We start from the raw sequence: 16371 nt of genomic DNA on the forward strand, positions 1-16371 counted from the left end.
ATTTCTATACACTAGCAATTAACAAGCTGGGAATGAAACTAAGAAGACAATTTCATTTATAACAGCAGCAAAAAACAATTCACATGCTGTGAGCTAACGAATTGGTAAACAAAATGTAGCATTTCCAGAAAATGGAATATTATTCAGCAATAAAAAGTAATAAAGTGCTGACATCTGCAACAATGTGGATGGACCCCAAGAACATTATGCCAAGTGAAAGAATTCAGACATTAAATACCACTTCTTGTATGATCCATTTGAATATAATGTCCAAAATAGGCAAATTCATAGGGGGGGAAAAAAAGTAGATTAGGCTTGCTAGGGGCTAGGAGGGGGTAAAATGGAGAGTGACTTCTAGTTGGAACAAAGTTTCTTTGCGGGGGGGGAGGAGCAGTGATAAAAATGTCCTAAAATTAGATTATGGTGATGTTTGCAGAACTCTTTGCATATACTCTCATAGAATTGTATACCCCAAATGGGTGAACTATACAGTATGAAAGCTCCATACCAATATGACAGAAATTTATTTATCATTCACTAAAGTCTAAAATAGGATTTTTAAAGAAAAAAGGGAAAGAAAAAAAAAAAGAAACTCTGAGAAGCTTCAAGGTACTGAAAAATAAGCCAATCAAAAGAGATACTAGAATAAATTGGACCTTTCAGAATTAGCTCAGTCCTACACATAGCATGGGGGTGTTGGGGGTGGAGACCCACAGCTCCAGAAGCTTCCGGAGTTCCCTAGGATTCATAAAGGCCTTCAAACTGCAGTTTTTTATAAGGACTGGATCTTTGAAGGCTCCTACTCTTCCTAATGCCCAGCTGTTCCGTGTTTCCTAGGCTCTGGGGTACACATGCCCTTACCAAAGAATCTTTGTAATCCTAGGAAGCCTACCTAAATATCTACAACAATAATAATACAACATAGCATTTTCTTCAGTCTTCACAAGGAGACCAGCACTCTAAGTAAAATCATTGGCTGTCAACAGTTTACATTGATGCCGAACAGAGAACTGGGCAGTACTTTGATTGTTCACAACGCTTAGCTTGGCCAGCAAGCAACATTACCTTCCAATTCCTTCATCCTGAGTGACTTCTTACTTTCCTGCCATCTCAAACCTTTAGAATTAATGCTCCAAATAAAGAAAACAAATAAATAAATGCTTTTGGTGTCAAAATTCCAATCATCCCTAATTCCCTCCACCCCCTGGAAAAATAAAAACACACCTAGACTTCCAAATCACTCACATAAAATTCCAGAAGTCTCACGTGAGGAAGGTTTGCACTACATACTCTTGATTTTTCAATTCCAACTTTAAACACAAAGTTGCAGAAGCAAAATCCTGGTGATCCCTCTTCCACCACGTTTCTTCACACATCACTTGACTGTCCCTGATATACTACTTGGGAATGTAGGAAGAAGTGTGTGAGAAGGAGAGGTAAAAAGAAAGAAAGAAGATGATCTGGCATGATGAGATATCAGGAAGGAGAGAGACCTGTTCCTGGTCCTGAACCAGAAACACTAATGAATGTGTTGTTCATCATAGCCTCTCCCCCACATTTCTGAGTAGCATTTCAGCTGCACAGGAGATCACGCAGATTCTATGACCTGTGCTGAAATAGAAGATAGATATAACGATCATGTTTTCTGAGCTAAAAATTGGAACACATGCTCTGACTATTATTTGTGTACTTATAGAGACAATTAAATCAGTCCTTGAAATCAGGATCATCCTAGAAAATCTAGGACATATAGTTGCCATAGTTATAGCAAACCAATTAAAATCACTGAAAAGGGCTTCTTATGTAGTTCAGACAATCAATATAAAAACATTCTGAAAATATAGACTGAGACTTATTCAACAAGCCAGAACAGGACAGCAGCCTTAAAGCTTTCCCCACCAATTACTGTATGTAGAATCATAAAAACAATGAAGTGTGTGTGTGTGTGTGTGTGTGTGTGTGCGTGTGTGTGCCTGCACAAGTGTGCTTATGCGACATATTTCAAATACAAGAATTTTGAGCAGCATACTTGAAGAGATTAGAAAGCCAAAATAGCATGAAACAAGTCAGCAATAATTACAAGGTATTCATAAGTACGGTAGGACAATATCTCTTTATGTCTTGGAAAATAGCCACAGTAATGGCACAAATCACATGGTGTCCCTTTAGTATCTCATCACTGGTCAAGTAAAACAGACCCCTGCACTGCCCATGCATCTAGTAAAATCATGAGGCAGTGTTCTCCATGTTTCAAGGACCTCTCCATCTATCTTTGACTTTCACCTCATAGTAGCCTTTGCTACTGATTTCTTGTTCACAATAAATTGTATAAGCTGTGCTACATCGTCATCACAGTATGGGCTCTGGTGGCCATTCTGCTTAACAGACATCACTTAATACCACATAGCTAAAATAAATTTTACACTTGGGTTATCACTTGGCAAAGCACCAAGAAGATTTCCTGGTACCTCTGGCATAAAGATTATCATAGAGTAAAGCTTCAACAAATTTATAGCCAGTTTCTAAAAGGCCATTCTCTGCCATTTCCTGGACATCCTTCTGATATATATTTTTTTTCATTTTTATGTTTTTTCCTTGACATCTTATTTCTTTTCTCCTCATCCTACATTCATCAGAATACAGTAGCCGAAATACAGAGTGTTGGCATCAGGACATGGAAGGAAGGATGCCAGAGAGTAGGGGAAAGTCTGCCCAGAGAGCAAGAGGCCCACCCAGCCCAGCTCCTGTCTCATCCACCCTCAAGCCCTGAAAAGGTCTCAGGGCCTTGGATTTCCTCTGTGTCTGATCTGGAGTGATCATCTCTGACAAACAGAGCCCAGGTCAGAAGAGGCTCATTTCTCCTCTCTGAACCTCAAACAGGCTCAAACATTCCATCTGTCATCTCTCCTGAATGGCTCCTCTGGCCTTGATGAATTTTCAAGCCATTTTTATCTGAGAGCACAGGGACATTCTCCTCACCCTTTAACAATATCGACCTGTCATGGATCTTGAGAGATTTCTGAAATACAGGCTGTTAGCTTCTTTACTTCCAGATAACAAATGCTTGAAATGCATCAAGGTTATATGAGCACTTCTGCTTCAGTGTTGGACAGGCAGAGAAATGCCTGTTTATTGATGTTAATAGAGTAGAAATGTCCCTAAGTATACATTCCACACAACTGGTCCTCACCTAAGTGTGTTTCCCTGCTTAGAGAAGCACCAAGGAGGGCACTGTATGAGAATCTCAACTCCACTGAGATTCTGTTCTACTCAGATGTTCCAAACCACAGTGAATCCCAACCCTCACCCTGCAACAAGAATCTGGACAATACAACTCTTTGATTAGTAATCACAAGACTTCCAAATGGAGGTGACCTTGACAACTATTGAATCTTCTCTTTATTTCGTAGATGAAGGAGCTGAAAAACAGAAAGGCTATGAGTTGCCCAAGACCACATAGTCTTACTTTATCAGAACCTGGGGAGATCCTGGATCTCTAGCAATTTAGTCTAGGACTTTATCACCACCCTCATGCTGCTCTACCATGAGAAACTGCCCTCGTGAGCCCTATATGTCAGGGCTCTGAAGCCTGATCTGAGATACTGCAGTGGCTACTGGAACCATGACGAACAAGATTATCAAGCAGAGATGGGGAGGGACAGTGCACAGCTGTGAGGTGGCAACAGAAGCATCCAGCACAGAGGTGGCTCAGGTAGCAAGAATCAGTATGCCTTCCCCATAGGACTATAAGAGGCTTCATCAATTCATTTGCTAACCATCCACTAGCTAATGACCCAGAAATTCCACGCCTGTGAATATATGCAACAGAAATGAAGGCTGGTGTCTACCAAAAGACACCTACAGGAATATTCACTGCAGCTTTATTCACAAGAGCCCCAAATGTCCATCAACTTTAGAATGGAGAAATAAATGGTGGTATATTTACACAATGGAATGCTGTACTTCCATGCAAAAGAATAAGCTATTGCTACATTCAACAACATGGCTGAATATCATAGACATGAAATTGAGCAAAAGAAGCCTAATGTAGAAGAATATATACTGCATGATTTACATGGTGTTCAAGAACAGCCAAAACTAATGTATGGTGGTAGATATCAGAGTAGGTGTTACCTTTTTGAGTGTGGTTGACTGGGAGGGGGCATGATGTTGTCTTCTGGTAGGCTGGAAATGTTTTATGGTGTGGTTATTATACAGGTGTCTAGAAAATTCACTGAGGGGTGCCGGCATGGGTTAGTCGGTTAAGCATCCAACTCTCGGTTTAGGCTCAGGTCATGACCTCATGGTTGTGAGATGGAGACCTGACTCAGCTCCTTCATGCTGAGTGTGGAGCCTGCTTGGGATTTTCTTTCCCTCCTTTTCCCTCTGCACCTCCCCTGCTTGCACTCACGCTCTCTCACACACACACACTCTCTCTCTCTCTCTCTCACTCGCTCTCTGAAAAAGAAATAATAGTAATTAAAAATTAAAAAATAAAAATTCACAGAGATGGATGATTACAATTTTTGCACTCCACTCTGTGTAAGACATAAATAAACTTTAGAAAGTACATTTAAAGAGAGAGATTTGTTTGATACAATATGTCTTACGGGATGAGTGAATCCTTTACAGGGAAGCTGGGATCCAGAATACTTCATAATTAACAAGAACATTCTGAATCTAGTATAGCCTTCATCAGTGAAATTGAGAAAATCGAAAGACAGAAAAAAAGAGGAAGCAGTGGAACCAATGTGTCCAAGGCAGTCCCAAATTGAAGAATTTAAAGCAGTGATGTGCTGAAGTAAACTTCCACTGACTCGTGAGAGCTGTGCCACATTAGGTGACATCCCAACTCTCTCTTCAGTAACATCACCTCCGTGGCTTGCATTTGGCTGGGGTTGGAATAGTTTCCACCACAATGGAAGGCAAACACTACAAATCAGAGCTCTTTTATTTTTTTCCTCCAGCTGTTTGTTACACATCAGGTTATTGAAATGGATTTAAGGTGCAATCCACATGGGATGGTGTACTGCATCTACTGTTAGAACCAGATACCTGAGAGTAAGTATGTCTAAGTAAAATGTGTCTGCGCTCTGTTGGCTACTAATCAGGGAGGATCTGATCCCAGTCAATCTTTCTCACTATCTACCTGTGGTCACCATCTCACTAAACTTCTAAGTAGTCCAGTACATTTCATAACTCCAGACCATTCAGCAAGTTGTTACCTAAATCTAGAAACACTCTTCCTGTTCTTCAGATCATGAATTTCCTGAAAACCCAGTTCAAATGTCATCTTCACAGTCTAAAGTCTTCCTGAGATGCCTAAAATCAAAGAATTGCCGGGATGGACATTTGCTGGTTCTTCCCTGACACTTGCTTCTCTTCTCTCCTGCCATTAATATTGTTGTCTTCTATTCACAGACTCCCTCTTTGCCTTTCTCAGACATCAGTTTTGAATTACACTGTCCCCCATCCTCAGCTCCAGCAAGGAATGAGGTTCCTCAGTGGCTTAAGCCTATCAGCAGATCTGGTGATTCTAGGAGGGAAAAAAATGTTCTTCTGAGGAAGCTTCTGGAATAGACTTCCACCATATGGGAAGGAGGCTATAGCCTAGAGTGTGTCCTTTATTTCACCCCGAGAGAAAGCTGCCTGAAAATGGAGCTAACCCAGAAAGAACAGAGCCAAGAAGAACTGGAGAGAGAGAAAGTGAGCCCTGGTCACATCTCCTGGCTCTGAATCAAGCCTTACCTGAAGCCAGAGGTCTTCCTGGACTTTTAAGTTAAGTGAGCAAACAAATCTGAGTCTTGTTTTCTGTAAGTTGCCACAAAAAAAACACACCAACTGATAAATTGCTTCATCTTCTGTATGTCAAGTTACATTCATTCCACCAACTTTTAGGGTAGCACAGAGTGGTCACTGCACAAGTTCACGCAGTCCTTTTGGTCACTAGGGTAGAAGGTAGGGACTGGATCAGGAACTAGGGAGATCTCTTGGGGCCCTGACCAGGGGCAGAAACTACCTAGAGTAGGTCAGAGCCTGAGAAACCATTTGAACGTATTGTTTTTTGACACCTGCTGACTGGCAGAAAGGAAGAGTCATTTGCTCCCAAGACTAGGTTGTGAGGAAGGAGTTTCTCAAGGAGGAGTGGATGTCTCAGCTAGAGTCTGCTCTAAGGCCTGAAGCTGGCCCTTCCCAGATGTTTCTACCTTTTCCCTCTATTGATTCGTTTAAATAAAGGAACTTTTTACCCTTTCTCCCCATTTTAGCTAATGTATTTAAACCACCTAGCACAAACAGCATCTGACATCCACTGAGAGCTCAATAAATGGTGATTTTATGTTCTGGTGGGGTTAATTTCATTCTGCCTGATGTAAAATTTCTTATTAATTATATTTCCAAGCCTTTAATATTGTATTTTGTTTGTATATGTTTTAGATACTTAAATTACTTAGATTGACTCTATTTTTAAATTCTTAATTTAGAATTCTTATTTGTAACCTGCTGTCTTATTTTCCTTAATCTTCCTTGAGTTACTTTCACTTATTAAAAACAACACGTTGGGCACCTGGGTGGCTTAACTGGTTAAGCAACTGACTCCGGGTTTCAGCTCAGTTCAAGATCCCATGGTTGATGAGTCGAGCCCTGCATCGGGCTCCAAGCTGACAGTGCAGAGCCTACTTGGGATTCTCTCTTGCTCTCTTTACCTCTTCCCCGCTTGTCTGTGCAAATGTGCATGTGCTCTCTCTCTTTCTCTCTCAAAACAAATAAAACTAGAAAACATAATGTGTTTATTGTAGTAAAGTAGATAAACAATAAGTTGGAATTTAAATCACCCACAACTATTCATTACCCATAAATAACTTGGGCTAATATATTAAGCATATATACACCTATTTTCCCCCCAAAACTAATGGAATCATATAGTATGCATTGTTATTTAGCCTGCTGGAGTTTTTGCTTAATGTTTTGAGATTCTCTTTTCCATGTCATTAAATACTCTTTTAAACAATGTTTTAATGATTGTATAGTATTTCTTTTGTAATAAATCTTTATTAAATTTCCTACTATCAGGCCAGAGGGACTTTCTCCCTCTTAATTTCAAAAACCCCACCATCAATGCTTTGATGAAAGTAACTCATTGTGCATATTTGTGATTATCTCTCTACCATAAAACCCTAGCATCGAAATCATTGGGCAAAAGAATATATATCCTGAAAAACAAATACTGTCTGATTCCATTTAGAGGAGGTTCCCAGAGTAGTCAAACCCACAGAGACAGGAAGGAGAACAGCAGTTACTGGGGGCTGGAGGGAGGGGGAAATGGCGAGTTATTACTTAATGGGTATAGGGTTTCAGTTTTGCAAGATGAAAAGAGTACTACTGGAGATGCAAAATGGGGATGTTTGCACAACTATGTGAATGTACTTAATTGCATCCACTGAACTGGACATTTAAAATGATTAAGATAGTACAATTTATATATACTTTGCCACAATAAAGAAAATTGAAAGAAAAAAAGGTTCAAGGTCCTTGTATGTCTTCTCAACCTCTGTATCTGAAACAATTCACAATTCCACCTGTCAGGCATGAAATGGTTGTTTTCTATATCCTTGACTACACTGAGCAGCATCATTTTTTAAAGCCGTTCCCAACTTAATAAATAAAAAATCAACTGCTCATAGTTTTAATTTGCAGTTATTTTATTACTAGTGACATTGAACATTTTGGTGTGTATATATTATTATTTGAATTTCTTCATATGTGAATTCATGTTCTTAGTCCATTGTCCTGTTAGTGTACTCATCATTTCTAAAATATTATGTTAACTAATTAGAGTTTTCAACTTAATAATATTTATCTCTGCTTTTTAATTATGTCTTTTAAAAGTATAATTAACTTAATTTTGCCTTATAATGTTAATCATGATTTTGTTTTTATATTATTAATTATGATTTTTACTTTAAATTATTTTGTATCTATTTTTAATTGTCCATCTCTCAAATTTGTTCCCAATTTTTTATAATTGATGTCATCTTACTGAGTCTTTCTAAATTCTTTCTTCAAACCATTTTTTGCCTTATATAATCTTCTTTTTATTCTCTCCTCATTTCTTTAGAAAATCATTTTCTCTGCTTTTAATTACATTTTTAATAATTACAAAACTAATAGGAAGAGAAGCAGAGACAGCAGTGGTTCTGGGCGGGGAGAGTCCTCGACATTCAAGACATCTTTCCCCATCTGCCCTGAGGTTACTCTTCTCCTGGACTTCCTTACCTTCCCAGGCTGGGTTCCTACCCCTTGTGGGCCTGTCTCCTTATGACAGACACAGCAGACACAGCCTGTGTGTGCTTCTGTAGGAACCCTATTACCTCTGGCCACTCTGCATCTGGACCTTGCATCAGAGGTTACGAGTTCGTATATGGGATTCCTGAAACACTACAGCAGCTAGATTTGGGACACGCTGTGCTACGCACATTCCATGAGGAAAGTGAAGAAGGTAGGCAGGAGATCTCACCCAAGGAGGGCTCCTACACAAACCGTCCTTCTCCTGAGCTTGGTGAGAAACCAGGGAGCACCCATCTGTATCACAACACCGCCCTCCTCCCTTGTACCCTTGTGGGGACTGTGTCCCACTCAACTTTCTATTCTGCCCATCTGGAGTCCCTAGTCTTTGATGTATGTCTGTTAAATGATTAATTAATGTGAACCAAGCACATGCTCGTTTATAAAGTGCCAGCATTGTAATGCAGTGGAGTCAGAATTCTTAGGTTGTAACCTAAACTTTGTGGTCGGTAAATTGCTATCTAGAATGGGACCTGCACATAACTTTTAATTTCTCGAACTTTTTGTTTTCTCATCTCTAAAAACAAATAACACCTACCTCATCTAACTGATATGAGTAACATAGGGGCACCTGGGTGGCTCAGTCGGTTAAGCATCTGACTTCAGCTCAGGTCATGATCCTGCAGTTCATGAGTTCAAGCCCCGCATCGGGCTCTGTGCTGACAGTGCAGATGCCACTTTGGATCCTCTGGCTGCCTCTCTCTCTGCCCCTCCCCTGCTCGTGTTCTCTCTCTCTCTCTCGCAAAAATAAACAAATACATTTTTTTTAAATATGAGTAACATAAAGAATAGCTGTTTGGTTATTATGAAGATTTCAGGAGAATTTTTTAATTATTTAAATTTAAAACAACTAAGATGGTCTCGCTCTTGCCCAGTAAGATACACATGTGGCTCATCTACTCAGCAGTTCCCCTTTCCTTTTTCTCCATCTCCAGCCCTGGGCAGATGAGGCTATGGTGGAGGCAGAGGCATGGGGTGACCGCAGAACACAAGGGTGTCAGGGATTGCAAATCCTAGTGATGAGGGAGACGGGGAAATTCAGTGGACAAAGAATTGGCTCCATTATATTGGCTCTCAGTAGATGCCAGCTGTCTCTCCAGAGAAACAGAAATAGTAGGAGATTTGATACCAGACTGAAGATAGTGATGATAGATGATAGATAGATAGATAGATATTATAGATGACTGATAGATAGATGGTTCATAGGTACAGATATTTCAAGGAATTTGTTTATGTGGAGGCTGGCAAGTCTGAAATCTGTAGGGCAGGCCAGCAAGCTGGAAACCCTGGGGCAGAAGCTGACATGGTAGCCTTGAGCAGAATTTCTTCTTCCTTGGGGAAAACTCAGTTTTACGATTAAGGGCATTCAACTGATTGGTTGAAGTTATCACCCGCATAATCAAGGATAATTTCCTTTATTTAACCAACTGATTTTAGATGTTAGCCAGATCCAAAGCAACACCCCGAGGGGCCCTGGGTGGCTCAGTCAGTGAAGCGTCTGACTTCGGCTCAGGTCATGATCTCATGGTTTGTAGTTCGAGCCCAGCATCAGGGTCTCTGCTGTCAGGGCAGAGTCCGCTTCGGATCCTCTGCCCCCTTCTCTCTACCCCTACCCCGTTCATGCTTTCTCTCAAAAATATAAATAAATAAATAAATAAATAAATAAATAAAGTGACACCTCAATGAGTGTGTGACTGAATAACTGGCCAAGTCATAGACTAGCCATGTTGACACAGAAAACTGACCCTCACACCAGTATAGATTAGATCTGCTTTACATTTTTGTCACTGGACAGTTTCTTTGGGTGAGACCCTGACCCGAGGCTCATCCATACAGTACAATGGGATTTATTTCTGCTAAAGAGTATCAGACATGCACAGACACAAAGACCAGTGGCAGTCTGCAGACTAAGCGGGTGCTGTGCAAACCATTTTTGCTGATTAAAATTGGGGTATGGGGAGAAAGAGAAAATAATGGGGCAGGTGGGCATTGTGGCTCTGCATTTGGAGAATTCCTGAGGAAGGGCCTTTCCTCTGAGGGCGAGCAAGCTGGACGCGTACATCCCAGGATGAAGAGCTGGCCCAGAGAAAGGACAGAGTCTTCAAAGAGAACACCTCGATGTCTGACATGCACATCCTCATCCACCATAACTTATCCAGTGCGTGTGTCTGCAAAGTCCAAAGGTGCTATTCACATGTAAATAGAAACAACCTCTGAGAAGAAATTGGGGGCCAGAGGGCCACTGAGAAGCAAGCAAAGGAAAATCTGCAAAAGGCTTCTTGAACAGCCTAGTCACGTGAGCTCTCCTGCACAGAGCCTTAGCTCTGCTCTCTAGGGCCCCGAATGGAGGCTGCTCAAAGCCCTGTGCTCCCAAGGCCCCATTCACCAGGGCAGCGTGACAGGAGGGAAGAGAGGCAGCAACCTCCTGTGTCCTCACCCCACCCTCACCCTGAGTCCCAGGGAACCATTTCCTCCGGCTCAAGCCCCGCATCATCAATCGCCAATGGACTGTTGAAGCCCTCTTTGACTTCCCAGAGTAGGAGATTTCCTGGATGGGAAAGCAGTCCTCTAGATACCCCTTCCCAAGTTACGTGCTGTAAACCGAATCCTGAGCATGGAAAATGCAAGCCTTGCCAGCCCACAAATCACTTTTAATGACCCCTGAAAGAAACCATCAGTAAACCTCAGGCAGCAATCTGGAAGTCTGAAGGTACAGCTACAAAAACACAAGGTAAGGAAGGTGACATATAAAGGCTCATTTCACTTGGGCAGCATCTCTGTTTCTTTCTTTCATGGATCATTGTGTTTGCCTTTTTGTCTGCTGTGAGGTAGAGATGTGTCTTGCCTAAACACATTAGGAATTTATAGTTAATCTGGAGCTTCGACGAACCTTGTCAATCTCATATCGGTACCATCTTCATGACTCGACTGCCTGTGTGTTCCAAGACAGCGATTCAATTATAAACAAAACCCTTGCAAGAAATGCCAGCCTTCTGCCAGAATATTAAATGGTTAATGGAGCTGTGAACAGCAGAAGGAAGAATTCCTAGCCACCTCCTCTCTCCTACTTTATTTCTGCTCCAACTTCTCCAGCCTTTCAGAAGTGGGATGGGGTACTCATACTCAAGCCTCACCCTCTGCCACCCCCTAGGCAGCGCCCCCTCCCAGGCTGAAGTGGGCCCCAGTCCCAGAGCCCATCTGACTGGGAGAGGACTTGTATCAACGCCACGGCCCTGATTTTATATTCTGACTCTGACAAACTGAAATTTTCCAAAAATAGCCACTGATATTTCCAATCTTTCCAATCCCAAGTGCTTTTTTCCAAGAGCGTTGCCACTCCCTGCGAAGAAGTGGGGTCTATTCCCCACCCCCACCCCCACCCCCACCCCCACCCCCTTGAGCCTGGTTGGGACTTTGCGACCGCCTCAATGAATAGCATGAGGCAAACAGACACTGCATGACTTCCGAGGCTAGGTCATCAAAAGCACTATAGCTTCTGCTTGGCTCTCTCTTTTTCAAGATGCCGGCCCCAGGCAAACCAGCCACCGTGCTGTGAGGAAGCCCAGGTCACATGGAGAGGCCGTGCGTTCCGGTGGATGGTACCAGCTAAGGTCCCCACTTGCAGCTAGCATCACCGCCAGACATGGGAGTGAGTAAGGCTTCAGATGACCCCAGCTTATGCTGTGTGAACAGAGACGAGCTGTCACTGTTGAGCCCTGTTCAAATCAGATCTGCAAGCAGAATGAGCATTGCGTTGTTTCAAGCCATAAAGTTATAGGGTAATTCTATTGCAACAGCCACAGTAACTGGAATAATTACTCTTCTACATCTGGAATCCAGGGCTTGGAAAGACCACCAGACTCGTTGCTCGCTGAGTCCGTCTCGTCCAGGCCCATCCCAAGCCTCGGCTCCCCAAGGTGGCCCCCCTGTGACCGTTAATACCTCCCCATGCGGGCTTAGTCTAAAAGGTTGGGCTCCTGCACCCTTCCATCCTCCTCCCTTCTAACCCCTTCCCTTGCCCAGTCACCCCATCTCCCTCAGAAGGGCAGTTTGGCCCTGTATTCTGCCTGGTGGCCCAGGAACTGAGCTTCTCTGCTCTCTTCTGGTCCGTGTTTGCTGTGGGATAGACACCCACCTCTACAAGTCCAGCCCTGTCGCCCTAATACACCTACCCCAGCCCTTTGTGCGTGTTGGCAGCCCTGGTCCCCGACCCTAACCCTGGCAAGACCGGCTTGCTTGGGACAGGATTGGGCATGCCGAACCCAGGGATGTTTCTTGCCAGGTGGTGATACCTCAGGAATGGGCTTTGCAGATGGGCGAGCTTCCCAATTCACAGGGACATTCTCTTACCAGGTCCCCAGGGACTCCTCCTCTCCAGCACCAGGTGTCTCAAGTAGCTCATCCTTCAATAACCGCTGGGGTTTTTTTTTTAATTTTTTTTAATGTTTTATTTATTTTTGAGACAGGGAGAGACAGAGCATGAACAGGGGAGGGTCAGAGAGAGGGAGACACAGAATCTGAAACAGGCTCCAGGCTCTGAGCTGTCAGCACAGAGCCCGACGCGGGGCTCGAACTCACGGACCGCAAGATCATGACCTGAGCCGAAGTCGGCCGCCTAACCGACTGAGCCACCCAGGCACCCCAATAACCGCTGGTTTAATACCAGAGAGTGATCCGGGGTAATTGTGGGTCAACAGCTGGTATTACTCTAGGAGTTCTGATCAAAATAAAAGTTCTTGGAGGGACAGAAGTTTGAAGTTGCTACCTAATCTTTTGATTCTTGCCTGGGATTTGGCAGTCTACCTATATTTAACAAAATAAATACAAATACATGCTCTCGGTTGCTGGCAGCAAATGTATTCTGAGGGAAAAAGTCTCGGTCATTGGAAAAATTCCACCACACGATACAGGCAAGAACAGTGGCCAGTGTCAAGGCTTCAGAGAAGGCTGAAAACATATTTTGGGTAAGACAAAGACGGACATTTTTTGCTCCCTAATGGAGAGGGGAAAAGGAAGTGAAAGGAGAGAGAAAAGGGGGGGTGGGACCTGGGTGGAGAAAGCGTGTTGTCAGGGATGGAGGAAAGCCGCAAGGCCTTCTGTGTGACCCTGCTCTGTGAACTGCACAGCTTCCGAGAAGTGCCCCCAAACCAACTAAACACTACTTGGCTGTGGAAAGTAGGGATGATGCTGGAGTTTGGATCAGGGCTGAGGTGGGGCACAGAAAGCCCACAGGGAGGACACCAGAGCTGGAGACAGAGGTCAGTGTCAGCCTGGAGGAAACGGCAGCAGGAGGCTGGGGAACCCCCGGAGGGGATGGAATTGGGAATTCAGAGCAATCTCGCTGAGGCCTAGGGGCTGTGCAGGCTCCAGCTGAACTCTGCCTCGCTTAGAATTTCAGGGCCCCGAGGGCCTGAAATTTATACTTTGATCCTTCTCTCACGACACAATGAAAAGGCAATACATGGTCACTGGAAAATATTTGGATAGTTCAAAAAATAGAAAGAAGTGAAAAATCATATTTTGGTATCTTTGAGACAAAAAGTACTTTTCTCTGAAAGAATAGGAACAATAAAGATGTTCTCTTGCCACCTCTTTTCCCAACTAATAAGACAATTATTAAAAATAATATAATATCTTTCTATATAATTGTTCCTCTTTACCAGGAACAGCTAGAATAGCTGAAACCCTATCATGGTTTATGTAGAATTCTAAAAAGATCCACCTAATTTTTTGAAAAGGTTTATTGCTGGATAATGCTGTACATATTCCCATGTGCCACATTTTGGTCACTGACAACCCTGCAACCTCTCTAGAAAGTCCTATGTAATTTGCACTTAGAGTCACCAGTTTTTGTGGACAAATTTTCAAATACTTGTTCATGTGTGTCATCAGAAGTATAAAAAGAATTAGAAAATACCGGTTGTTTTCCTCAACTCAGGAAGCTCTGTAAAAAGCACAGATATCAATAAATACATATGTGGGGGGTGCCTGGATGGCTCAGTCAGTTAAGTGTCTGACTCGTGATTTCGGCTCAGGTCATGATCTCACATCACAGTTCATGAGATCAAGCCCCAAGTTGGGCTCTGTGCTGACAGCACGGAGCCTGCTTGGGGTTCTCTCTCTCTCTCTCTCTCTGCCCCTCCCTAACTCATGTGTGCTCTCTCCCTCACTCTATGAATAAATAAATAAATAAATAAACTTAAAAAAAAAAAAAAAGAAATATAAAGTTGACAAGAAGCTCTCTTTTCATACTAGCTGGAATCTATCCAAAGGGAATTCAGACTGGAGAAGTGTGCAAGATGGAGTTAGAAACTACAGACCTGCATGAAATGCAAACAAAACACACTTTCCTCTACAACAGCCCACAGAAGCTCATGCTGGAGGTCAAGGGGGTACTGCCTACTCCTGTGTCCTCCTGGCATTGGCCTCTGGCCTCATGGCTAGGAGCTCACCTCTGCAGGACCTGACAAGGTAACCCTGGGGCCACGGGTAGCATTTTCCTTGTGAATGTGTCTTTGATTTGGCACAACTCTGAGATGGAGCTATCCCATAATAGCTTTAACAGGGTTATACACAAAATCTTGTGATGCTGGCTAGCAGAAGGTTGGAATCTTCAAGTGATACTTTAAACATGCTTTTCAAAGCAATACGTTTTTAAGTCCCCTCAATCCTTTCATTGCTTTTATCCTTTGAAAAATGAGGTAGGGGTTTCCCCATCAAATAGTACATTCTCTTTAAAAATACCTATCTCGGGGCGCCTGGGTGGCTTGGTCGGTTAAGCGTCTGACTTCGGCTCAGGTCATGATCTCACGGTCTGTGAGTTCGAGCCCCGCGTCGGGCTCTGTGCTGACAGCTCAGAGCCTGGAGCCTGTTTCAGATTCTGTGTCTCCCTCTCTCTCTGACCCTCCCCCGTTCATGCTCTGTCTCTCTCTGTCTCAAAAATAAATAAACATTAAAAAAAAATTAAAAAAAAAAATACCTATCTCATGCTAAGCATTTCTTGGCCTCTTTCTACAAAGTGGTGGTATAATGAAGAATAACATTGCAAGTACATTGTTAATTTCTTTATCTGTCCTTACAAAGGTTTACTTCTCCAGAGCAGCCTTAAAATTGAAGTGCCAGGTGCTGTCAGTGCCAGAGACAGAGTCCTACCTCTAGTGGCTTTCTGTTTGGGGTGGCAGTGCTAAGCACTGATGTGCACCAGAATCACCCAGGAGGCTTCTGAAACATGTATGAATAAATATCTGGCCCCATGCCCAGATACTGTGATTCACATTAGGTTTGGGTGGGACCTCCTCATCTACCTTTTTAAAAAAAAATTTTTTTTAATCTTTATTTATTTTTGAGAGAGAGAGAGAGAGAGAGAGAGACAGAGTGAGAGTGGGGGAGGAGCACAGAGAGAGAGGGAGACACAGAATCCCAAGCAGGCTCCAGGTTCTCAGCTGTCAGCACAGAGTCCCACGCAGGGCTCGAACTCAGGGACTGAGACATCATGACTCAAACTGAAGTCGGATGCTTAACCGACTGAGCCACCCATGCGCCCCTCTACCTTTTTAATAAACTTCCCCAGCGATCCCCGATGCAGGTAGTCAAAGGCTCACACTGGTGTTTCTATGGTTCAAATCTCCTTGGTGGGCTTCCTGCCTTCCCAGGCTAGAAACTGTCATCTCTCTGCATCTGATATTTCCCTGCATTTTGATTTTCAATATTAACTCTTTCCCCAGCGTACAACTTCCAAGACTTTATTAAGACTCACTTTTTACGTTTTCCTATATGTCCCCTAAGGTCCAGACTTGAGATAGAGGTAGGTTTGGAGGTGCAGGATTTCCCGCCGGTTCAGTGTTTAAAGTCTAAATCAGAATCTAATTGCAATACAAGGAATAATGATCCTTTGCTAAAAGCAGCTTAGGGATTCTGAGCTGAGAAATATTCATGTGAATGGGAAAAATATAATCCACTGTGGAAGAAGTGAGCCGTGTGTTCTTTTCTGGAATGGCATCCTCTATATTTCATGAAAGCCTCTGGGCT

The sequence above is a fragment of the Panthera tigris genome, chromosome A2 (genome assembly GCF_018350195.1).
Source record: "Panthera tigris isolate Pti1 chromosome A2, P.tigris_Pti1_mat1.1, whole genome shotgun sequence".
Lineage (NCBI taxonomy): Eukaryota > Metazoa > Chordata > Mammalia > Carnivora > Felidae > Panthera > Panthera tigris.